Genomic DNA, 25,582 nt, shown 5'->3' with positions numbered 1-25,582 from the left:
CGTACTTCAGCTGGTTAGCAAATACCTAACTCCTTGCAGGACATCTTAGAGTTAATGTAGTTTTTCCATACCTGCTCTTGAATCCTCCAGGTTTCTTGAAATGCTTTCTCTTGTATACTGTAGCTTTGAAGGACACTTATTTTCCCTTTCATTTATGTTCAACATAATTGATCCTTTAAAAACATGAATACAACATGATTCTCAAGGTGGATAAGAGTTAAAGGACTGTAGCATGCTATAGCATGATGGTTCAACTACCACAGCTGAACACATGGAAGGTTATAGCTAGTAGGACTGGACAGAAAATTTGTCTTTTGTGAGATGTCTCAAATGGAAGAGTTTGATCAGTCTTCTCTGTTTACCTGGTCTAATCTCATTTGGGGTCTTGAACAAAGGTCTTCCACATCTTGGGTCAATGCTCTAACCACTTGGTTATTGTCTTTGTTTAAGGCTGTGTATTTTTTCACTATTTTAATTTACTTTTTTTTTCCTCCTATTTCTAACCATGTTGTCTCTTGCTTAATACTGCTAAAATGAAGTTAAGGGGGCACCTTAAGCTGAAAAGCTATATAGCTGTGGAGTATTAATGTCGGTCAAGAGGCTATATTGAAATATGTGACTTGTTAGCAATGTTGATTAAAAGGTTATGCAAGTCATCAGTAATAGTTTAAAATATCAAGGAAAGAGTATCCTCTAGAAATATATTGCAAATAATGAAATATAGTCTTGCATAATTCTGGGGTGAGTAGCAAGCCTGCTAAGAAATGTCCTGTGTACAGTATAACCCTTAGTATTGTATAGAATGTAGGAACCCAGATGAGCCACTTTCTTTGAAGCATTTGGTACCATGTTGCCTGTGAGACTGCATCTTCTTGGAGTAAAGTGATAGGAAGGTAGACTGACTCAAGATGTCTGTTTATGTAACTTATTCAAAATAATTGAAAATGAAGAAGTTAATTAGATAAGTAACTTTGTTTTTCAAAGCCAGTAATTCTTAGCATTCATGTTATTCGACACTTCTTCCATTTAGCATGGGACTAATTGGGAGATGAGTCCTGAGACCTTTTATGTCACTCTGAGTAGCTCGTTATCTCAAGATCTTGGAGTTACTAATCTCTCACTCAATAGTATTGATTAAATATATTTGCCAACTTCAGCAGTGCCTCTGTCTTAGTTTGTGCTTGATTCTGTCCTAGGGCAGAATCTCTATGTCCCTATCTCCACCGTTATGGGGATATGAGAGGGCTATGAGTGTAGGTAGTGAGTCTTTTGTCATTTTTTAATATTGTTTTCCTGCTTTTCCCTCCCCATGCTCCACTGGCACTTTGTGTATTGTCATCTCAGAATTATGTCATAAGCTCCTCAGGCCAAAGATGTAGTTTCAAAGTATAGTAAACACTTACAGTGTGATATAAATAATACATGATGTAGTATCATAAGAAAAGCAATTGCTACTAAAAAACCTGAGTTAGTCATTACCTTCTATGAAAAGTGTTACAATTAAAAATTCTGTTTTGCTAAAGCATGTATATGGCTTTATTTCTCCCTCCCCCCATCATTGGTTTCTGTGTGAAGAGAAAAAAAATTATGCCTGTACCAGACGCTTTGATCTGTAGGAAATAGCTGACTTTTTTTTTTTTTTTTACCTGCTAAGCAAACCATACATTGCTTCAGTTTTCACTCTACATAAGTTGTCCAGATAAGTTTTATTTCACTCCCTCGTCTCAAATACATTGCTTTTGAAGTCTGGTCTTTAATTTTAAGTACATATGAAATCATTATTTTTAGGCTCTGCCTCTGTAATGTGATGCCTTTGAATGTTTGTTTTAAGACGTCTTATCTATTCACATTACTTTGCAGAGTAGGGATATTGATACCATCTAAACATCTCTTGTATTTTCTTTTTCTAGTTACAATTATATCATGTGTGTGAATAACTGGTATGTTTGGGAAAGGTTGATCTCTTTTATGAGCAAACTGAAACATATTAAAGATCAGAAAAATATTTTCATGTTGGGTTAAGGGGGAGTAAATATCTGAATATATATTTTCTAGACATGATAGAAAAGAGAAGGATTCTACTTTTAACAGTGTTTGAAGAGGTAGTAGGTCAGAGAGAAGGCCACCTGTTCCATCTGTATCGCTTAGAGCGCGGCTTATGCTTCTGTCTAATCTAATCAGTCAGCCCATCCCTCAGGAACAATAAAATTGCCATTTTGATCTTCACTAGCAGAACTTTGAGTTCAGCAAAAGTGGATTGGTGTTCAGTGAGCTCTAAAAAATGAGATCTGAGATAGGGCTGAACTGGTATTGACAGGTAAACTATTGGACAATTAAACATCAGTATAATTAAATGTCCTTTTTTTTTTTTTGTTTGTACTCCCAAAAGCTTCAGACTTTAGGGTTTTGTTTGTGTGGGGTTTTGTTTGGTTTTTTGTTTGTTTTCCTTTCTTTTTCTTCCCCACACAGTCCCCAAAGTAATCTACATTGGCTAATCATCTAGCCAATCCACTGTCTTGCTCCACATTTTAAAGCGTAGCTGTAGATATATTTCATTATCATTGTTAGCGAAGCTTTTGAGGAACAGATGGACTTTTCGTTGTTCTCTAAATGTCAACAAGTAAAGCCTTGGTAGGCCCCAAAGAAGAAGAAACATGGTACAGCTCAGAGCTTCAGATGAAAGTGCTTTGTTCTATGCTTGCAGCTCTGAAAGCAAGGCTGGCCCATGCCAGGTCAATGCTTCTGTTGATTTTTAACTCTCATGACTGCTGTATGCTGAGATGTTTCTTTGGGAACAGAGGACTTGCATAAAATGGTGTTGGCCTATGTCTTGGATGATACTTGACTGAACATAAAGGGCCAGTGCGCTCTCTGCTGCTACTGTAGGCAAGAATTCAAGTGATTATGAATAACGTGTAAAAATTAAGCATGAAACAGCAGTGTTGTATTATAGTGAAAGAAGAAAATTAGTGTATATAGAAATTGGAGTTTTTATGTACGGTGCAAAGTAATCCATACCCTTTTTTCAGTACTGCTAATGTCTTGGCTGATGTCTAGTGTTAGGTTGTGGTGGGTTGACCCTGGCTGGACGCCAGGTGCCCACCAAAGCCGCTCTATCACTCCCCTCCTCAGCTGGACAGGGGAGAGAAAATAGAACGAAAGGCTCATGTGTTGAGATAAAGACAGGGAGATCACTCAGCAATTACCGTCACGGGCAAAACAGACTCGACTTGGGGGAAAAAAAAAAAAATTATTACCAGTCAAATCAGAGTAGGATAATGAGAAATAAAACCAAATCTTAAAAACACCTTCCCCCCACCCCTCCCTTCTTCCTGGGCTCAACTTTACTCCTGAATTCTCTACCTCCTCCCCTGGCAGCAGCACAGGGGGACGGGAATGGGGGTTGCAGTCAGTTCATCACACGTCGTTTCTGCCACTCTTTCCTTCTTCGGGGGAGGACTCCTCACACTCTTTGCCTGCTCCAGTGTTGGGTCCCTCTCGTGGGGGTCAGCCCTCCACGAACTTCTCCAACATGAGTCCTTCCCATGGGCTACAGTTCTTCACAAACTGCTCCAGCATGGATCCATTCCACTGGGTGCAGTCCTTCAGGAACAGACTGCTCCAGCATGGATTCCTCGCAGGGTCACAAGTCCTGCCAGCAAACCTGCTCCAGCGTGGGCTCCTCTCTCCATGGGGCCACAGGTCCTGCCAGGAGCCTGCTCCAGGACGGGCTTCCCATGGGGTCACAGCCTCCTTCGGGCATCCACCTGCTCCGGCGTGGGGTCCTCCGTGGGCTGCAGGTGGATATCTGCTCCACCATGGACCTCCATGGGCTGCAGGGGGACAGCCTGCCTCACCATGGTCTTCCCCACGGGCTGCAGGGGAATCTCTGCTCCGGCGCCTGGAGCACCTCCTCCCCCTGCTTCTTCCCTGACCTTGGTGTCTGCACAGTTGTTTCTGTCACATTTTCACTCCTCTCTCTGGCTGCAATTGCTACTGCCCCGTAACTTTTTTTTCCCCTTCTTAAATATGTTATCGCAGAGGCGCTACCACCGTTGCTGATGGGCTTGGCCTTGGCCAGCAGTGGGTCTGCCTTGGAGCCGGCTGGCATTGGCTCTATCAGACATGGGGGAAGCTTCTGGCAGCTTCTCACAGAAGCCACCCTTGTAGCCCCTTCGCTACCAAAACTTTGCCGTGCATACCCAGTACATAGGTTTTGGGTGCTGCAGTTCAAGGAAAAATGTGGACTAACTGAGGGGAACTGAGAAGAGAAGGGAAATGACTGTTCATCTAGAAAACATGACCAGTTCCATAGTGTGAGGTATGAGGAGTGAAGATTGCTGAGAGACACGTCTTGAAATACCTAGGGTGAAATACAAAGTAGAAGGGAATAAATTGTTCTTCATGTTCAAGGTGAAGTGGATAAAAGGTAATAGGCTTAAATTATAGTAAGAAAAGTAAAAGATAGGAAGAAAATATTTTTCTATTGTAAGAATGGATGTCCTGGAACAATTTTGTCTGTGGAGATGTGAAATTGCCCATATAGGAGACTTAAAAACAGTTCAAGCTGATAACTGCTGGGAATGTTTTGGACATAGTTGATATTACCTTGGTCCAGAAAGGTTAGGTGGATGAATAAACTCTATGACCTTTCCAGCTCTTTTCTGTCCCAATTGTCTATAATTCTGTGAAGCTGCATGTCGAGTGCCAGGACCTGAATTCAGCACAGTTGAATGATCCCACTCAGATGTCAGAATATGTTTACACGGGTGTGACAATGTCCACATGAACAATAAAGCCTTACAGATTTGGAAGGGTAAGCTTAGACTAATTCAAGTTTGAAGGGACCTCAGGAGGTCATCTGATCCAAACTCCCACTCAAAGCAGTGTCAAAACTAAATTCAGGCGAGGTTGCTCAAGGCTCTATCAAGTTATGTCTTGGAAAAACCTCCAAGGATGGAGATTCCTCAGTCTTTCTGGGCAACCAATACTTGACTGTCCTAATGGGCAAAATTTTTTCCTTATGCCAAGTTGGGAAGTCTCTTCCTTTGGTTTATGACCACTGCCTCTTGTCCTCCGGATGTGAACCTCAGTAAGGAGCTTAGGTCTGTTGTCTTGGTAATCTTCTCTCCTGTATTGGAAGGGAGCAGGCAAGGCCTAAAAGCCAGGAAGATATGGAAGAGCTCTGTGCCTATGATCTGTTGGAAAGGGTGAGATATGGGGGACAGCAAAGGGGGTGCAGCCTCTTCTCCAGATGAGTTCTGAATATGATAGAGCAGATTCATGGGGGACTGACAGTCATCCAGTGGTGCTGGCTATACGGCTGCTATTAGGAGGTAACGTGTCGTAAGCATACACGGCATGAAGTACTGGAGGCTTTTGTTTGTTTGCATGGTTTCTATATTCTTTCTGTTCTAAAGTCTATTCCTTCCCCTCATCCAACCGTTCCCTACCTGTCTTGAAGACTATTTCATGGTAGATGCGATATTGCTGCTATGAAGGCTTTTGGAGTGTGATTCAGTTATGGGTAGCAATCTGCTTTCCTCTTCTCCCAGCAGGAATACGTGGCGGTCATCTTCTGCCTGCGTTTCCTCTGCCACAGTTTAAGCTCACTTACTCTTTTGGCCAAGCTGACTAATGAGAATAATTAACCTCCAGCACTGTTTAGTGTTTCTTTGCTTTTCAGATGTTCATGCTCTCCTCAGCGATCTCATAGAATAGTAATGTCTGTTTCCCTGTTCCCCCCGCCATGACAGTTCATGTTTCGGTTCTTCTGGCTTGTTCAAACAATATCTTCTGTAAGTCAGAAAGAAATGCAGACAATGGTCAGTGGTTTATCACACGAAGCATGATAATCTTGTGAATACAACCCAAAGCATCAGTTACTTATCTTGAAACAGTTTCTTATGACTTTTCGGAAATGCATTATAATTTGTGCATTATCAGTTTTTGTCCTGTCTATTGAAAAATGGATTCTAAAATTTTATTTATTTCTTTGGGTTTGTGCATACATATGAAGTGTGTGGAGGGCAAAGTTAACATTTGGCTTGATTTGTATTGTTGGACGTCTGCCTAGTATCTGTGTAAGAGTTGTCTGGTTGAAGTTCAATCTGTTTAAAACAGAGGAATGTATTGGTAGACTGAGGAAAGTGCTTCAAAGTTCATGATATCTGCATCTCTTGAAGATATGTGCTTTTGGTTTCTCAGATTGCAGCTAGGAATGACTTCCAAGTTTTATCAGATATGTCAAGGAAATTTGAGTAACTGTAGTGTAGCCGGACGACTGACTGCTTTTTTTTTTGTATGTGTATTATGTAATTCATGCATGCATTTTTCATCTTAAGATTAAACTTCTTTTGGGTAAGGCTATATGTCTAACCAAGGAATATCCAGTGGGGCAGAACGCTTGTAATGTACTGCACTGTTTTAGTGAAAATTGCTCTCCTGTCTTGTTGCCTCCTTGGTATAGAGGGGGATGGTCACACCAGCACAGCAATGTGTGTGAGAGGTTCTCTCCTTTGCTCAGAAGTTACATGAATTGGCATTGTGTTATTTTTCCATTCTGATAATAAAAAATAAACTGTAGGATCCTGACTGTTAACCCACTTTCTGTTCAAAGTAGCAACAGTGCTACAATTTTAATTTAGTGTATTAATGCATTAAATGTTTTAGTGATAGTAACTGTATTTCAAATACGAAATTTGTAAATTTGTTTTTCTTGAGTCACTCTTGCTGTTTTCTGTGGGGTGTGGGGTTTTTGGTTTGGTTCTTCCTTGTCAGCTAATAAGGCATTGGCCATTTAGTTGCCTCGCATTTCTGCAAGATCTGCCTCCAGCTTCTGAATGTCAGATCCTTCAGAATGGCTCTGGGGGTGGCATTCAAATTTTCAAAACCAATCAGTTTAAGGCATGATTTTAAGTTATGGTGCAACCCAGGGTTTCAGGTATTAATGCATTCAGCACGCTGTAAGACCTTTTCCATCTGAGTCACTTTACTTTTAAAGTGCAATATATAAATTAGATTATTGAGGCTTATTTTCCATATCTGTTTGTCCTTTGAGGCTGAAAGCTCCATCTCTGGAGATCTTAAAAGTAGATGAGGGAAACACCAGAAGGAAGACTGCTAGGTTAAAACAAAGACATGGATATATTACTATGTGAGCACCAGTGCTGGTTGATGTAAAGTGATACTGGATGGATAACTTATAAGGTAATGCTGGAGAAATAGCTGAAAGAGATTTTTGTGTTTAAGTGGTCTGTCTCTCTGCTGCAGCAGCCATTACCAGTACTGGGAGTTCTCTGGATATACTACTACCTGTCGAGGTGGGTGATGCTGTATACCCTAAATACACCAGTGTCCTCACTTCTGTGTGCTAGCACAAGCAAATGTCCAGCTAGGGGACACTGGCCATCTCACTTCCAAAGTTGGAAATACTTAAATAATCTGTGTGACTTGTTTTAGTCTTTTTTTTCTTCAGCACAGGGCTAAGCTACAAAGTGTTGGACATATGCTGCTGTTTATAGTGTCAGCTCTGGTGTTGGAATAGCAATGACCCCATCTTCTGAGTATTCGTTCAGTATTTAACGTGCTGGGAAGACTCCTATTGCTTATTGATCTAGGCACAACTGGAGTGCAAAGGTAGGGGATATCTTCAATTACGTTGGAAATAGCTGAAAAGTTTTGTTCCCAAAGGAAATGGGCTTTCAAAGCTCTCCCTTTCTTCCTCCACAGCTAGGTAGGAATGACAAGAGGGTATAGAGCCAGGGACTTTCCGGTTTTATTGTGAATTCTGAAAGGTTCGAGGACAGCCAGAGCTTTTTTCGTTTCTTCTAATCCACAAATCTTTCTGGATATTCTTATTATGTGCCATTACATACTGGAGTTGTTCAGTTCAGTGTGCTTGTGACTGATGCAAAAATCACAGGAGAGCTACAGATTGCACAATGACCTCTCTTATGTGGGGTGTACGGTTTTGTTTTTTAAAAAGGAAAAACGATTTTTTTTTTTAGTCAGGTTTTCCTCACTTGTTTGAGTCCTGGTCTAGTTTGTTTACTTTAAATTGTCAGCTAAGGTAGGTGACAAAGGACTTCAAATATCAGATTTTATTGGTTTTAAAAAACCCCCATGGTTCCAGCAAGAATTGCTAGAGGTACTGAAGCTAGCAGTTCCGCTGTGACAGCAGGTTTTAGGTGCAGTGTCACTGCTGTACTATTTTCCAGCTGCTGAGTCTTTGTGTTGCTCCGTTTTTGCTGCCTTTGCAAGACCCCTCTGCCAACACTGCTGCTGTAGGTTAGAGGACAACAACCTAACTGTGCTGCTTTGCAATGGCTGCCTGGGAACACAGGGCTGAAGTCTTGTTACTCTGAACTGAAAACTGTTTGTGATACCTCCAGATTAGGAAGATGATGGGTAGTATAGAAAAGGCACAAGAGATTGTGCACATTTTTGATTCATTCTGACGCTAATAAGATTATCTGACATACTGTGTAACACCAGTCAACTGGATTTGATTGAGAATCCAATTATGTGTTTAGTTAAAAACATAATTGTATGTGAAGTGCAACCAGTCCTGACCTCAAACTACAAGAGGCAGGGAAATCCTCTCCTTTCATTAGTTCTAGGTAATCCCGCTCCTTGTCCTGAATCTGTCACTCACTTATAGTTTCAATTTGTCTTGTTCCCATTCTTCAGCCACTGGTTCTTAATTCAGTGGTTTAGAAATGGTTAACTCTGGTAAGTATAGTTGGGAAATAAGCTATTTGTAGTTTCCTATGGGCCCTGCTAATTATTCATGTGATAAGGCTTACATAAGGGCTGCATTGCAGTTGCACTTCATTTGATGACAGAGTTCTGTATTTCTGTGTAAACAGAAGTCAAGTGATAAGACATGGGCAAGCAAAGTCTATAGTTGAACCAGGGAGAAAACAAACTTTTCTCGGAGGATCTTAAGGTGGTACTATCTGCTTAACTGTCATGTTTCTTTTAAAAAAAGAAAAAAAACCTGACAGTATTTTATTAAAAAAAAATTTAAGAATTGAAAGAGCCTTCATTGCTATCATTGTTCCTTGCTTTAGTATTTCTTCAGATTCAGTGGTGAAATCAGTTAAATCATACAATTAAAATTGTGTAGCATGAGTTAGCAAAATATTAAAATTTAAAACGGCACAGAGATTTTTCTCTTTAGCTTTGACACTGAAATTGTAAAAGCAGAACGTCATGGAAGAATTATAAGTACCTGTTTTAGAGAACTGGAAATTCTAGAAAAAATAAATAGTATTGATTTACTAATACCCTTTTAAGACCTTGCTTAATACTTCTGGGCAATTTGTGTAGAACACCAGTTAGCTTAGAGAAGTTTTGTCTAAATATTCAACTTTTCTTTCTAAATATCTGTTACCTTAGCATATGCTGGAATAAACAGCCTTCTACCTCTCATCCTCATCCCCCAAATGTTGTTTGTAGTGCTAAAGGAAATTATTTTAAGTGGAAACAAGGTTGGCCAAAACACTAGAGCTTTGTTATTGCTGCATGATTTTTTTGCCCCCCCCCCCCCTTTTTTTTTTTTTGAGGTTTACTTTGAAAGCAGTGGTAGTATGTGGTTGAAGCTGAGTGCAGCAATGGAGTGAAAGTCATGTGCGTGTATAGGTGTGGGAGGCAGCTGCCTGATTCATAGCAGTTGGTGATGCGGAGTTTGTAGCTTGTGTTAACATCCAGTCTTCTGATTTCTTGGTGCTGGTGAGGAAACAGCTTTAAAATTATGGATTAATATGCAGAAGTTTCTGTCTGTAGCTTTTAATAAATGTATTGGCCTTTATGAAAGCTTTATATAAGCCTCAGCATAAGACCCTGCCTGGCCTTTAGGCGCTACCAGTATGCCATTACTGCATTATTTTTTGTGAACTCATAGTTTTCCATTTCCTGGCAAAGCTTCTTGTTAGCTTAGGTATTGATCCTGGAAAACCTTGTGTGCACCTCCCTTCATGCACTGTCCTGTTAGATCTCATTTAAGCCAAAGGAACTCTTATCTTGTCTGATGTTAAGTGCTCAGAAGAATGAGATATTTGGTCACAAGTTTTGTGGCAGGGACCATAGCCATCTCGGTTTTAGTGTAGTCCTGATATGTAAATAGTTACTGTAAGGTTAACTTTCTAAGGCAATTTGAAACAGTTTACTATATATAAGAATACTTGTTTTGAAAGCATCTGTGCTACCTCCAGTGCATGAGGGACTATGAACTCTTATGCAGACAAACCACACATGGTTTGCACAGATGATTTCTGAGAGCAGCTGGGAAATGCCTGATTTAGAAGTATTGTGTGCCAATAAGAGCTGATTTAATTCAGTCAAGACAAAGAAATGGGTTTTGACCCTGAAGAAGCTTGTCAGGACAGACTTTTCTTTCTGTCCCCAAGGAGCTGCAGCCGAGCGTTCAGCAGACAGAAGTGATCCCAGGATCAGGTGTTGCTGCTTTGTGTGCACTGGAGCTGAGGGAGGCTGGCAGAGCAGTGCCCAGGCTAGCAGCTGTGCAGAAGAGAAGGATTGTTCCAGAAACAGAGCTTCCCATGCCTGTAATGTAAAATTGAGAGAACTGCTTTTAACTTGTGTGAGCTACCTTGCTGCATGATTTATCTTTTTTTTTTTTTTTTAAAGTGACTTTGCATTAATCGTTTTGGAGTTCTGGTTGGATTTGTAATCTAATCAGTGAACCTGAGCCCTAATGAAAAATTAAGCCTACAGCTAGAACGTGAAGCAGAAAGTACTTAGCCTCACTGTTATGCCAGCATAGATATTAGTTGTTTAAAGCAGATACAAGTAGCAAGGAAGTAGCTAGTTCTTTCTAGATTTTATTCGCAGTGTGCATGTCATGAGTTAACTATGTAGTTGACTTGTGAACCTGTCAGTCTACATTGTGGTGCATTACCAGGGTGCACTTATTTCATGGATGTGCTCTGTCCTGGAGCTAAAATTTTGCTGAAATGATATTAGCAGTATTTTTTTATTAGTGGTAATTCCAAACTGTAGGCTTGCTAGTGCAGTGAGGTCTGCATGCTAGTAGCAATTAAACCAGGAAAATGATTGTATTTCCACACTGAATTTGCTCAGCCTAGCCAACAAGGACTTTCTACCGGCCCAGAGTGGAAGCTCAACTGTTAGAAAATCAGGCAGCCTTTTCTGTTTTATATGTTATCAAAAGTCAAGAATATGAAATTAGCCCATACTTTTCTGATGAGGTAGCAGAGCACACTCTTTCACTTTCTGTTAGGTTAAATCTCCAGTGATATGTTGGATATTATAGCCAATAAGTTATTTGGATAGTTTTAACTGTTAATGGAGAACCAGTAGAAGTAATATTGAAGCATCACATCTTTAACTTTAGCCAAGTGATAAGCATCAGTCGATCAGTTCTTAAATGTTTTCTTTGACTTAAGCCATTCTCTAATATATTTCTCCATTTTTAAATAGTGGATGTTCTTCTCTACTGGCAGTGGGGAAATTTAATACGCTAGGCAATGTGGAAGAAGCCATAGTGGCTGCAGCTTTTTGCCCAATGTAGTTATCTTGGCCCAAATCAAATAAGATGAAATATTCCAGTTATTCATATATTTAGTAGAATATGAAAATATTTAGAAAAAGTTTCTGGGTTATCAGCCAGAAAGCTATTTTCCATGCAGTATCCATGTTTAGACACAGGTCTTAATTTTAATCAAATTCCCAATTTTCTGCCAGAACTGTTTTGTTAAAAAAGCTTTTGATCATGCTGGTTTGTTGCCTTTCTTTCTTCAGGGTAATACATCTGAGTGTGTGCTACAAGTGTTTTCTTCTGTGAGAACTGAAGGTGTATAAATGAAGAGAACTGGATTTGTCTATGAGAAGCTACTACCCTGCACTTATGTAGTCCCATGTATATATTGTCTTGTAAGTCCTTCTGTGATACTTACTTCCCTCAGACTGGAGAAAAGGCTGAGGATGTGAAATGGTGGCAGCTCGGCCCTTGGCGCAGATGTTGCTGCAGTGGAAAGCTCTCTTCCTGCAAGCCTTGGGGTATGAATTTGTGTGTGGAAACTGGCTTTCCTGTGAAGTTCTAGGTTCCAGTCGATTTTTTGCACAGGTGATGTTGAGCAAGGCCCTAATAGTCTTCACAGTAGTACCGACTGCACGCTTGTTTCACTAGTCAGCTGTGACCAGTCCCTTTCTTTTCACTTCTCTTGTTATTTAAGCTCCAATTATTTCAGGTTTCCATTGGTATTTCCATATAAATGCTAAATATTCTCTCATTAACAAAAGTATTTTGTTCTTTTTTTCCCCTATCCCCTCTCCACCACATCTGAAAATCAGCCTGCAGTTAACAGAACAAAAGATTATGGCCTATAGTTAATCCAAGTTTTGCACCTGGTTGAAACTTCAGGGGGAGTGTTGTTAGAATCAGTACCAAGAGGCTTGCAGACATCTCAATTGTTGGGACATTGGAGAATGGGAAGGTGGGGTAGGGGATGGGGGGCAGTTTGGGGACTGTCAGTTTATATTTGCCTGAAATGCTTGCTTGCAATAAAAGAGCATCCAGCATCGTACTGAGCAATCAGTTCGGAGCATGACTCACTGTGGAAAAATGCTACCTACTGAATTTCTAGCATAGTTTCCTGAATTGCCCTGACTTTTAACTAACTTTTTAGAGGCCTTCTTTTAAAGCATCATCTGAAGCCAACAAAGAGCAGTGAGGTGGTCAAGTCTTCACAGGGCAGCTGAATACGGTGTCTCTGCATAGGAACAGAAGGATGGAAGATTTCATCTCTAATTTTTGATGCTGTTGCTGCTAATGTGGATGTTTTTGCAGCCTTGCAAATAGGATGAATAGACATGAAGGAAAGAATCAAATTTGGGGATTGACATTTAGACATATCAAAATGTGTAGCTGAACCAGGAGGACTGAAGAAGGTGGAAAATATTGTTCCTTTCTGTTTTGCAAGTTTTAAAACAGTACTAAATAAAGCAAGTGGGTTATTTTCCCTTACTGCACAGTTAGGATTTACCAGCTCAGAGCTTTCAGTCACTGCTTGAACAGTCTACCTTCTGTTTTGAAACAGAGCAACTTCTGTCCATTAGAAACAGTCAACAATAAATATGAAGAAATTTTCTGCAGTTTGCTTTGGAACTTGGTGGATCGGGTGTTATGGATACAACGCTTTTTTTTTTTTTTTTTTTTTTTTTTTACAAGGAGTGGCAGGAAAGTCATACAGTGGTTTTTGTTCCAAGAATGTTGCACTGAAAATTAACAGAGTGAAGGCACTATTCACAGCAGATTATTGAAACACTGTTTTTAGCTGTCTTGTCCCATTGTGAAGTGTCTGGTTGTTATTTCAGTAGTGTTAGCTAAGCAGTCATTTCAGTAATGATTAATGACAACTTGTAATTTTCTTTTAACTGACCTCATCCTCCTTTTCTTTTATTGTATTATTTAACTGTATTTAGCTTAGGAAGTGGCTTCTAGCTTTAGCTGTAATAAGTATGTTGGTAACTTTGTGTTTGTTTTGAGTTAAATGAAGTTGGTGAAATGTGATTCTTGGACCTGTGGTTCATAAGTGTAAAGCAACCAACTGCCCTAGACTTGAGAATATATAACTGGGAAGATAAATTCTCTGTATCGAGGTGAAAGAAATGAAAACAATCTTCAAAGCTACATTAGTCTTGGCATGAACATGTGGTGATTTCTGGACTGTAGCTCTAAGGGCTGGGAGAGTAAGCGTATGTGTGTGGGTAGGTGGGTGTGTGGGTGTTTGTGGAAAAGGAAAGGGAAATCTGGGTAAAGGAGGCAATAATTAAGAGTTCTCCTTTGCTGCAGACATAGGAAACCCTCAGTACCTCTTTTTAAAAATTAGGCTATTTTGAAGAACTAGTGGACTTCTAGAATAGACATAGATTTAACTGTTATGAGGAAGAAATTGGATGAAGCTTGGTGTTGGCATGACTGACAGTTTTTTTTGGTCATCTGGATAATCTTGCATTACATCAGTTTTTCTCTCATATTCAAAAAAATTATTTTCCTGTAGTGAATAAATGTTGTTTTGTTTGCTTATTTCTGATATACTTGTGGCACTGATTCTTGATTTCCCTAAAGGTGCTGGTAACTTGGAATGTGAGGAAGGTCCTGGATGTATGTACTTATTCTGAAAATGTTTCACTTAATTGCATGAAATAATTTTCTTTTAAAGTTATTCCTTTGACTTTACAGGTAAAAAAGATTTTTTTTTTTTGTGGTAGTGTGCAGAAGTAGTGTCATTGCTCTGCAAGTAGGAGTGTTCAGCTTTTGAACCAGAAAGCCACTGTCAATTCTGTGTCTTTAATTGAAAATACTGTGTGGACATTATTAGTTCATTCTTTGGTGTACTGTGATGCTGTGGGCAATGTTTTTTGAAACCATCTGTCTCACAAAACTGTGTTTTTAGTAACATTTGACTCTGGTGATTATACAGTAGTTACAAGTGTGCTTTATGAAGAGTTGACAGCATCCACATTTGTGTTGAGTGGTGTACTTTTTATAGGCTTGGTGTGTTGGGATCTGTTAGGCTGATTGGGCCCTGGCTTACAAGAGGTACCTGAATTACCCGAAAATCCCTGAACTCTAAATGTGACTGAGTTTAAGTTTGCAGGTACTCAGACTGTGGTTTTGTGTGGTGGTGTGTTTTGTTTGTTTGTTTTTTAATTCCTTCCCCTTTTTCCCCTTACACCTAAATAAATGTTATTCTGTAGCTTGGTAAAGCAGCAGTGACTACAGTATTTTGGGGGGTTGGATAGCCTATATTCACCACACTGCTTTTGACAGTACTGTTTTGTCTCAGCTGAAGTCTTGCACTGTAAAATTTCTGGAAACAAAGTGCCTCTAAAATACTGGCAGCACTTGTTATCATGAGTCATTACTAGGCTGCTGGGCTGTGCAGTCTTCAACAAGCTTTCCTTAAACTCTTTTTTGATTAAGTTTTTTCATCATAAGTTACATATAATGACATTTGTTTAGAAGATTTAATCTCTGTTAAGCATTCAGTCATACAGCAGAAAGATGCTACAGAAAGTGTATTCCTCTTCCTGATACTGCCCTAATTACATAATTAATACCAGGCTCTGGTAAGCTTTACCAGCAGCATGACGCAGCCACTCCTTACAGCTATGCACTCCAGAGCAGGAATGATGAGAGCTGCTAACTTACATGTTAAAGCTAAATTTTGGAGGAAAAAACCCCTATAATTTGCAAAAGAAATATAGAGTGCCATGCTCTTTTTTTTTTTTTTTTTTTTTTTTTTTTTTGTATATGGAATTGCTTTCTTCATGAATCCTTATCCACAGAAAGATACACTTGATTGCCTAATTGGCCTCTTTGTATCCATGAGTGCAGTAGTTGTAGACACTGGTCTGGGGACATACCAAAAGACCTTGCTTTCTTCTTTCCTTTTGAATTTGTCACCTTTGCGTTCTTTAAGCAGTGTGACTGTCAGGTGCTATTACCATAAAATTTTCATAATAGTAATCTCTACTAGTCTTCAGTATTGTCAGTGCTAGTGACTGATGTGAAACAACACCAATGAAATGAAGATGGTGTTTCATACTTCTGTGCGTGAGCTTATCAGTCATAAAAGCTAAACTATATTTTTCAATAGAAACCTTAAACTTGCAAGAAGCAAATGCACTCATGTGAGAGAGACAAATTCAACGTGCAGCTTAAGGCAGTCCTCCTGTCCTTGATTTAGTTTTTGGATATTGGGCTTGGTACATAAATATATCCAGAGCACAGCCATCAAATTGCAGGCTTCTAGCTGGTTGAACCCTCTGGGAAACGGCGGTTTTGGTGACATGGAGCAGTCATCCAAACCCAGAGCCACAGATGGCTCAGCTTCCTTGTGGTAAATTTTTGGGTTGCATATTTCCCTTGTTCCTGCATTTCCTATGTTGGCTCTGAAGGCATTTCTTTGATTTCTGACAGGCCTTTTGGAGATGTTAGGTTTCCCAGGGACCTGCCCTTCATGCCTGAACCAGGTATTTGGGATGTCTCTGCTGTTCTCCTAACTGTGGGGTGATGTCCAGAAGGGCAGTGTAAGCAGACTAACAAGCTGAAAGCATGCATAGGGTTTTCCAAAAGACTAGAAGCTACAGCTTAAAATAAAAACTAAAATGAGCTGGCATCTTCTGGAGTTCCTTTTTGCTCCTTTTTTAAAAGGTGAAAAAGATTCCCAGGGATTATATTTTCAGGGTTAATCCTTACAGGAGGAGTAGCCTGTGAGTGACTTGAATATTTCAGGGTATGTCCACGTATTTGGTACAATGTGGTGTCCAGACCTTGAGCTAATGCCAACCATGCTAGTAGTACAGCTGAGCACTGTGTTCCACTGAGCTGTAGCAGCAGAGATACTCATGCTTTTTACTCTCTAAAATTACTTGTTCATGCTCCCTGATGAGGAGATGCAGCTTCTCCAGGCTAGTTAGCTACATGGAGATCAGGTGTCTGTAGTCCCTTTCAGCACTGGAGTATGTTTGACACATTGTCCTGGTTTCAGCTAGGCAGAGTTAATTTTCTTCCTAGTAGCTAGTATAGTGCAGTGTTTTGGATTTAGTAGGAAAATAATGTTGATAACACACTGATGTTTTTAGTTGTTGCTAAGTAGTGTTTATATTACGTCAAGGATTTTTCAGCTTGTCGTGCCCAGCCAGCAAGAAGGCTGGAGGGGCACAAGAAGTTGGGAGGGGACACAGCCAGGACAGCTGACCCAAACTGGCCAAAGGGATATTCCATACCATATGACATCATGCCCAGTATATAAACTGGGGGAGTTGGCTGGGAGGGGCAGATAGCTGCTCAGGAACTAACTGGGCATTGGTTGGCGAGTGGTGAGCACTTGCATTGTGCATCACTTGTTTTGTATATTCTAATTCTTTTAGTATTATTATTGTCATATTATTATCATTATTTTTCCTTCCTTTCTGTCCTATTAAACTATCTTTTTCTCAACCCAGGAGGTTTTTTTTTTTTTTCTTTTCCATTCTCTCCCCCATCCCACTGGGGGCGGGGGGAGTGAGCAAGCGGCTGCGTGGTGCTTAGTTGCTGGCTGGGGTTAAACCATGGCACCCATGATAGCTGGGACCAAGGTCTCTATTCTGCGACTTTATTGCATGGTACAGATGTGCCTGCATTCCTTTGTGGTATGAAATTAATTTTGAATTTTAGTTTTAGGAAGGCCTAACTCCTTGTTTCATTTATTGGTAATAAACCATAAATACTTCAGGTCTTAATTCATAAATTAAACTTTGCTGCATTTATTTAGATCTCATTTTCTCGAAGATATTGTGTTATTATTTCTTTTCTAGCTTTCTGAGAGTGGTGAGACATAAAACACTAAATGTTCACAAAAAAACCAAGACAAGTAGCACAGTAGAACAAGTTTAAAAAAAATCTGTTTGCCTTAGAAATGTCATTCCAATATCAGTTTAGTTCTAATCAAATTGCACTTGGGTTTGGAGGCGTTCCAGTTCTGTGCTTGGCAGGCACGTGGAAGCTTATGGTAGTGCTGCTTTTCCATCACAACTGACCTTGTCTTGAACTAGAAATAATCAAGGCCTGTACAAATCCTGCAACACAGTCCCCGCTTCTCTCTCTCAAAAGTCAAATTGTTCTTGAAAGCTGTGGATTTCTTCACTCACCGGAGAGTAAAATATTCAAGGAGAAATCTCAAGAAGGAGGTTTGGATGAAAACATTCATTCATGTTACAAGGAAAGATGTTGGAGGTCTACTAGGTCTATTGGAGGGTCTTTTAGCCATTCTGTGGAAGGTAGGGATGGGGAAGGGAGCATGAGGGGCAGTAGGAGGTCTGTGTGAGGGCAGGCTTGGGCCTTTCCCCTCCCTGTGTTTTCTTTTCTTGGCGAAAGCACAGGACTGTGCCTGTCAGTGTGAGGATGCCATCTGCATTGCACAGCCTGATAGGCTGTTACAGAATTGCACAAGAATTAATCTGAAATCATACTGCTAAACTGTTTTCTGGCTAGCCATAGCAGCTGCCTGGAGATGCAGCTATTGTACAGTGCTTCAGGAACCAAGCGAAAGCAGCAGTCTGCGAAACCGCCTCAGCCTGGCACTGCAAATGTAATCCCCAGCACGAACAGTTAATGGGTAGATGAGCTTATCAGACGCAAGCTGCTGAAAAGGGTAATTGTTTTATGAAATTTAATTTGTGTTTAAAAATAAAAAATAGCTGAAGAGGTAGAGGTTGAGTGTAGAGGAGAATGGGACAAATCTAGTTACAGCAGTGGTATATTTCCTCATTGTAATTTAATTCCAGTTTTCCATTTGCTGCTTTCTCATTATGTGCAAACTGGAAGTGACAGTCTGCAGCACTGAAACAAAATATTCTCTCTGCTTATTTTTGAATAGGAATTTTTTTTATTTACAGTAAAATAAGCTAGCTATTGAAAATGTCATATCTCGAAGCCCATTTGGTAATTTAGTGGCTGATTTTGCTGGATGTTTTAAGCTAAAGGCTTAATGGTCATATTTAATGCTACACATGGATTGAAGGGATGCTAATACCTTTTTATCAGTACCTTAATAGGACTTTGGAGTAAAATCTGGACCACATAGATCCTGCTTTAGCTTCTGCCACAGTCTTTAATACATTTTTATGTCCAAGAGCTATCTGGGAAGTTTTATTCTCTGATGCCAAACTGGCATCTTGATGCCTACTTGATGTGCCTGAAAGTTTCCTGGTGTCTAAAGGCAAGCATTGGTACACGTGCAAAACATCTGCCTCACTTGTGCTTGCCCAGGGAGCTGGTGTAAGTTTAGGCCGAGTAACGCCTTGCCTCTGCCTAGCTTCTGTGGGCTCTGGGCACACACACCTGCTGGCAGTGCTGAGCTCAGTCTAGACCATGGCAGCTATGGCAACTTTAGAGAAACATTGATGGGAGTGGTGCCCAAATCTTACGTAAGAGCGATTGAGTTACAGTCGCAGCGAGCTAGCGCTCGTTGCCCTGGCTGGGTGACTGGTGTGTGCCCGTGCCTCTTGCAGGCAAAGCAAGTTCACAGGGTGGGAGCTGAACCCCGGCGGGGGGAAAGACTTGGCAATGTGCTGGGTGGCCAGTTGCCACAGCTTGGCTGCTGAGCAGCGTCTCGTGTATTGCTATAACTTGCATATCTGTAATTGCGTGTCCTTTTTACATCTTAATACCAGTATGTATAATACTACTGCTTGATATCATTAATTTGAAATTCTACCACTAACTGATACCACTAAATACTAATGATTAAGGCATCCAGAAACTGAGTTAGTTTTTCTGCAGAAGTGGCACTGTTAAAAAGGTACCCTGGATTTGTCTTGCACTTTGTTTGCTTTTGTTTATAAGGATGGCTTTTATTCCATTATTCATTCAGTCGTTAAAAGTATTTTATGAAGGCTTGTTTTTTCTGCCATTGTAGGCACCTGAAACAAACGGATTTCACCCTGAAGGCCATCAAGGGCTACCGATAGTACAGTGTATTTATGGCTTACTCAGAGACAACTGCCTAGCTGGCACTTAAAAAGAAAAGCAGGAGACAAATGATCTGGACTTTACCTGGAGTTTACTGTAACAGTATAGGGGGTTCTTTTGATGCTAACCTTGGGGAGAGATTGCTATGTGGTAGTATTTGTAGGCATTGGGTTTGAATTTAATTTGTAATTTGGTTCATTCTGAAGTGGAGTTAAAAAAAAAAATCATTGTGATATTTCTTCAGAAGGATTTGGGCTGGAAGATCAGGTATTGATTTGTAGTACTTTACACGTTTTTGTTATGAAAAATTGGGGTCTGGGTATATGTGTTTTTCTGGCGTTAAAAAGCAAGGTAAAACCATACTAAAACAGTTCTCAGACTTTTCATACTTGTTTCGCTGGCCACCAAAAACCTCTTTGGAAATGCTGAGAAGGACATCACAGAACTACATCTGTACTAAAGGTTACTGAATGGTAACTCAAGAAATACGAGCATTTTTTTACCTGTAGGTGTTGTTTAGCCCCACAGACTGTGTTGCCACAGGCAGCGGAAGTGCAGGGGCCATTGTGCCCAGATATGCTGGCAACAGAACAGAAACTCTTCATGGGTAATGGTTGCTGGCATGAGCCAGAAGGCTTGTTCCTGTGTCCTTATTGCTGTGTTAACAAGAGGTAGACCTGGCATTTGTGATATGCCAGCCTCTTTCATATTCTTAACCTCATTGAGAGGTAAAGAGTTAATATACCAATCAGCTATTTCAGATGAATGCATTCAGATGCTGTAGTTGTGGTCTCATTTGGAGGTGCTGACAATCATAGAAGCAAGCAAGCTTCCAATGTGTGCTGGCAAAAATACTGAAAAGTTTACACAGGCAGATGTATTAGGTGTCTGTGGGATGAAATCTGTTTAGCTTTCTTTACTCCCTCCTTGTAAAGGAGTGTGTTTAATGGGTGTGGTTTGATGACCGTAAATGTACTGGAATAGAAAGGAGAGGGAATTGTGATGCGAGGTAATGGCAGGAAGCTGTTTTCTTTTTTTCTGGTTTTGGAGAGCTTTTGTTTGTTTGTTTCCCAGTTTATATTGCCTGCTACATTTCATTAAATGTTTTATTATGTGCTCTTGGATTTAATATTTCATATACCCACATGTGAAATTTAATGGTGTGAAATTTAATAGGCTTAGTGTAGTAAGAGAGGAGTATTGGAGAGTCTTGGGTTTACAGGTTGTTTCCTGCTCAGCACTGCACATGGTTTGAGTGATGTTTGAATTTATGCTTTTCTGAGCAAGGTGAACACAGTCCTTCCCCACAGCAGGGTTTAGTGAAAAAGAACTTTACATGGGACTTCATTGTCATGTTTTCTTCTTGCCAACACTCAGCTTCTGGCTAGTTATTGCTATCTGAAAGATTAATCTGTGATATTTTTGTTTTCTTTTTTCTTTCTGTAAAATAAGAATAATTTGATGCTTTGCCCTTTATAAGTCACTCTTAGAAGTTTTTGTTTGCTTATTGTTATTCCTACAGGCGCTGAGAAGGTATATGGTAATTGTTGTGATGATTACCCTTTGTTAGAGTAATATTTGCAATGCTTCACATGGAGATGCAAAATAAAAAGTTCACTAGTCTTATTTTGTTTAGTATATGAAATGAGATTAAGGGATAGCTTGATCATAGATGTGTGGAGATTCCTGGGGAAAAATGAGATAAAGGGGAGGTTCTTAAATGAACAGAGAGAGAGATAAAATTGTTCAGTAGCTGAAAGGGGATGTGTGTGTGTGTGTATGTATGTATATCTATCTATCTATCCCCTTATATATCCGTATATATCTAAATAATATATATTTAAATCACTGGGACAATTTTCCATCCCTAGAAATAAACTAAGATAGGATGTTTTTCAAAGAGATGTTATGATATTATCTAGTTTAAACAGGAATCAATTCTGGGAAGTCTGATGTCTTGCATAACACAGGGTATTGACCCCGTGATTGCTATAGTCCCTGAACTGTATTATCTGAGTCTGTTCCAGCTGACAATATTTTTAGCAGAGACATTGTGCACCTATTCTACGGAGAGATTAGTTCCACTACAATACAGTGCATTACTGTGCCACCACTGGCTATTTTAGCCCTCCCTAATTAGACAGCTTGTCCCAGTGTGCTGAGGCAGAATAGATTTAGGGGATTAAGTTTCATGTGTGTGGCCTGGAGGCTCTGCAAAGTACATGTAAACAAGAGTTGGGTGTGTTCATGCTTTGGAGAGGAGGAGAGGGAAGGATGCAAGGCAAACTGTTGTTTGGGAAGTTGTGACATCTAAGGAGAAGTGATTGGAAATGGGTAGAAAACACCTGATTGTGTACAATTAAGAGAGTAGCCTGAAAAACAGGTGAGATGGGGCCATGTAGAAGACAAAATGAGTGAAGCCAAATTGGTCCTGGAGAAAAATCCCAGTGGCAGACTGCCAGGCTGGGAACTAGGCAAGGAGAAATGACCAAAATGAACTCCTTCACATTTTAAAGCATGGGCGCTGCCTGCTTTGCTGACTGAAGTGACCACATTAAGACAAGAGAGTGGGAAAGGTTTGGCTGTAAGCAGAAGGAAAAATCACTTTCCCAATTGGTGAGTGGGGTGGTGGAGGAGGAAATGTTGCTATAGCCAGTGCTAGAGCAGCATCTGACTTGCATGAGGACCATTACTTGCCGGACCACACATTCAGTGTGAATAGTAAGACTTTGAGAGCCATGAGGTTCAGGTAGTCCACTCACACTGTTCGTAAGTGGCCAGAAATCAGGTTGAAGGTGAGACATTTGTTACTTACTCATTAAGGTCATCACATTAACTTGGTGCTAAACTTACTGAGAGAGCTATAAAGATTTCAGAGCACGAAGTATCCCTTGAGCAGACCTCAGGTTGGGTGATGAAGATCTCTTGTCTGCACATCCTTTTGGGGAAGATGTCTTTCAAACGTGATGCAGCCATGATCTCTCTCTGGTTGCTACCTCCCAGCTCCGTGGCAGTGGGGCATCATGTAAGAGCAATTACAAAATGAGAAGGGAGTCTGTGTTTGGGGTGAAGCTTTCCTGATGTGGCGAGTCTTGCTTTGTTTTTGCTTTGTTTTTCCTTTGTGCTGCATATGTGCTGGTGAAACACTACTTTTTTTTCTCTTAGCACTGCCTTCAGATTTAGTGGTAAGTTAGGGAGGAAGGTCACCATCATTGCTGCTGGGTTTCTGGATGTTGTGTTACAACCCAGGGGAAGTGATTGAGCTGGTATCAAGCTGCTAGTAGTGACACAGATTTCCATCAGCTCAGCTGGTCTCTGGAATGGTATCTTGCTGTGGCCTGATTATGGTCACACGTAATGCACTTGCAGTTTGCTGTTGTGCTGGGTTTTATAGCAGCAGAGCACTCGGAGGTGCTGCCCGGCTGCAAGGCAGGGAGCTAGCTGGGAGAATTCTCATGGGAAGTCTCTGCAGGCCGACATCGAAACTGCTCGCTTTACAGTCCTGTCATCTCTGTAATAATTATCATGCAAATCATTGATATTTTAGGCATGCTGTTGCTCTTTGTGGTCACTCTGAGCCTTTACTTAGTAGTAGAAAGGAGAAAAGTATTCAGCACCTGTCATAACTGTATCAGTTCCTCAGGGTAGAAAATTAATTTTGAACTTTTTTTTTTAAAAAAGATGGCATGAAAATATATGAGGAAAAACTTTTTTTTAAGTTGTCAACCTTCATTCTACAACTTAGTGCTAAAAGCCTTTGAGAACTGGGGGGAGGTTGGGTTTTGGGGATGGACAAAAGGTTACATAATTTTGAAAACGTGTTTTCCATCTTGATTTTTAGAAAAGGTCTTTCTAGGCTTTCTTGTACTAGAAAACAATGTGAGAAGTACCTCTGGAGCTTTAGAAGCCCTCAGAGTTCAGGCTTGTAAGAACAATTGATTGCCTTTGTGCTGTCTGCACTGGATTAGTGAAAGAATAAGAGTGCCTAGTCTGAAAAAGAAGCTTGCATCTGACTGACTTCATGGCATTAAAATAAGGCAGCGGAATAACCTACCAAGTTGGAGTTTTCTAAATATTAAGTGTTACAGGCAGCATACGACAATGTTTTATTTGCTCAATTTTTTCCAGTTGTGTAGAGTGCTTTTAGGAACGGCATATGATTGATTTCTCTTTGAAGACTTTCTCTCTCTACCTAGAAATAAAAGCTATTTTATTGTAAAAAGTTCATTAGTCTAGAACAAAGTAACTTTATTACAAGCTTAGGTATGTGTTTGTCAGGTTTTGTGTTTAGTGGACACACGTGCTAGTGGATGAAATTGTTTGTTAGTGAAGGAGCTATGTAAGTCCTGAATTATTTTTAGCGTTCTTGTTTAAGGGAAAAAAAAAATTAAGATGATTATGATGTTAGAGAGAAAATCTGTGACCTATATTACACACTCCATGTCATTAAATGCAAATACTGTTTGTACAATATTTGTGCCTATTTTACACATCATATAATTGTTCCTTTTAATGATATTTTTCAAAGGTTTGTTTAATTTCCACTCCACACTAGAGGGTATGCTGACAAGGGAGGTACCTCCTGATCATGAATGAATTTTCTGTAAAGGAATTAGTGTGCAGAAAACCTTACAAATAAATTATGGTTGTTCTCTAGTGTCACACAGTGGGATATAAAGAAACCTTTAGAACAAAAACTCTGAAAAATATTCCTGACAGCGATGCACATCCTTGGGTGAAGAAATTGTAATCTGTAACAAAAAGAAGATACATTGTGCTCTGTGTGATTTTTTTTTTTTTTTTTTTTTTAAACAGGATATTTCTAACTTGAACTAAAGTTATATGTGTGCTGATATAATTTGAATTGGTCTGCAGCAGTCCACTCAGAGTTGTTGGAGACTAGCTCTCTCTGCATCAGCAAGCATTGGCACAGTTGCAGTAGATCAGTAGGTAGCTTTGGGCCCTTATGTTTCCATTAGTTTTTGGAACAATTTTCATCTGTTTGGAGTGGAGTGTTTTGGCTTAGTTTCCTCTGAAAGGGGTATAATTTGTGCACACTGAAACTGGTCTGTGATCCAAACCAACATGTGATAAGTGAAGATGTCAGGGGAATTTGCTTCAAGACAGCACAGCTATTCCAAACCAAACACTAATGGAGATATGGCCCTTAAAGCATAGAGTATGAAATGAATATGTGCCTTTAAAGTATACTCTGTGTATACACATCTTCAGCTTTGACATTGTGTAACTGAAAGTAGCCACACTGAGGTAAATATAGGTACTTGAAGTTTGATATAAATGGAGAATCTATATTAAATATTCCATGATTTTGTTTGTATGTAGCTGTACTGCTGACGCTTTATGACCCTTATATATAGCCTTATTTGTCCCCTGTCTTTTAAGTAGCACACTTTTTTTAATTTGGTGCTGCTTTGAGAGCTTGGAAGCACTTTTAAAAAAGGTAATTTTGTAAACAAATTATTAGTTAATTACAGCTAGAATAATATGTTGTGTTGGCCAGAGTTGTTTTTTCCTGATAGTTAACCACTAAACCAATTGAATCACAAACTTCCACAATCCTTTTTAGTCATGGAGCTACTACATGAATTCAATTTTGACAAGACTGCAAGACTATTAAGAATGCAGAGGAATTAATAAAATGATAGAATATAAGAAGTCTGAGATGGCTGTGTACTATGAAGTAGTTTGTCAGAAACTGAACAAACAGAAATAAAAGCTGGAATTTGTCTCAGTGGAGAAATAATGAGGAATGAGACACTGTTACCTTTAGAACTTGTTAGAAATTGTTCTTTTTGTTCCTCTGAATGTATGCTGCTTCACCGAAACCAAACATTTCACAGAAGTGTTCTGGCTGTGACAAAGCTCCTTTCCTGTCAAAGGAAAAGAAGAAATGTGAGCCTTTTCCTTGCTCTCGTAGCAAGGAAGTTTTCATTTAAGATGATATGTAGGCTTTGGGGGTCCTTGCTCCCAAATTACTACTTAAACTATCCTGCATTTTTTCATATTTCTGTTGCCACTAAAAAAAAAAAAATCCATTTTTGCAGTGAAAGCATGAAG

General features: G+C 39.8%; 1 protein-coding gene across 2 annotated transcripts in view; it reads left to right on the top strand.

Moving 5' to 3' along the window:
• Positions 1–25,582, top strand: part of KIF21A (kinesin family member 21A) — a 95,133-nt gene that overhangs the window by 7,314 nt on the left and 62,237 nt on the right. The gene's annotated exons all lie outside the window — the stretch shown is intronic.

This window comes from Gymnogyps californianus, chromosome 1 (assembly GCF_018139145.2).
Source record: "Gymnogyps californianus isolate 813 chromosome 1, ASM1813914v2, whole genome shotgun sequence".
Taxonomy (NCBI): domain Eukaryota; kingdom Metazoa; phylum Chordata; class Aves; order Accipitriformes; family Cathartidae; genus Gymnogyps; species Gymnogyps californianus.
The sequence above is the reverse complement of the archived record's forward strand: the minus strand, read 5'-3'. Positions and strand labels throughout refer to the sequence as shown.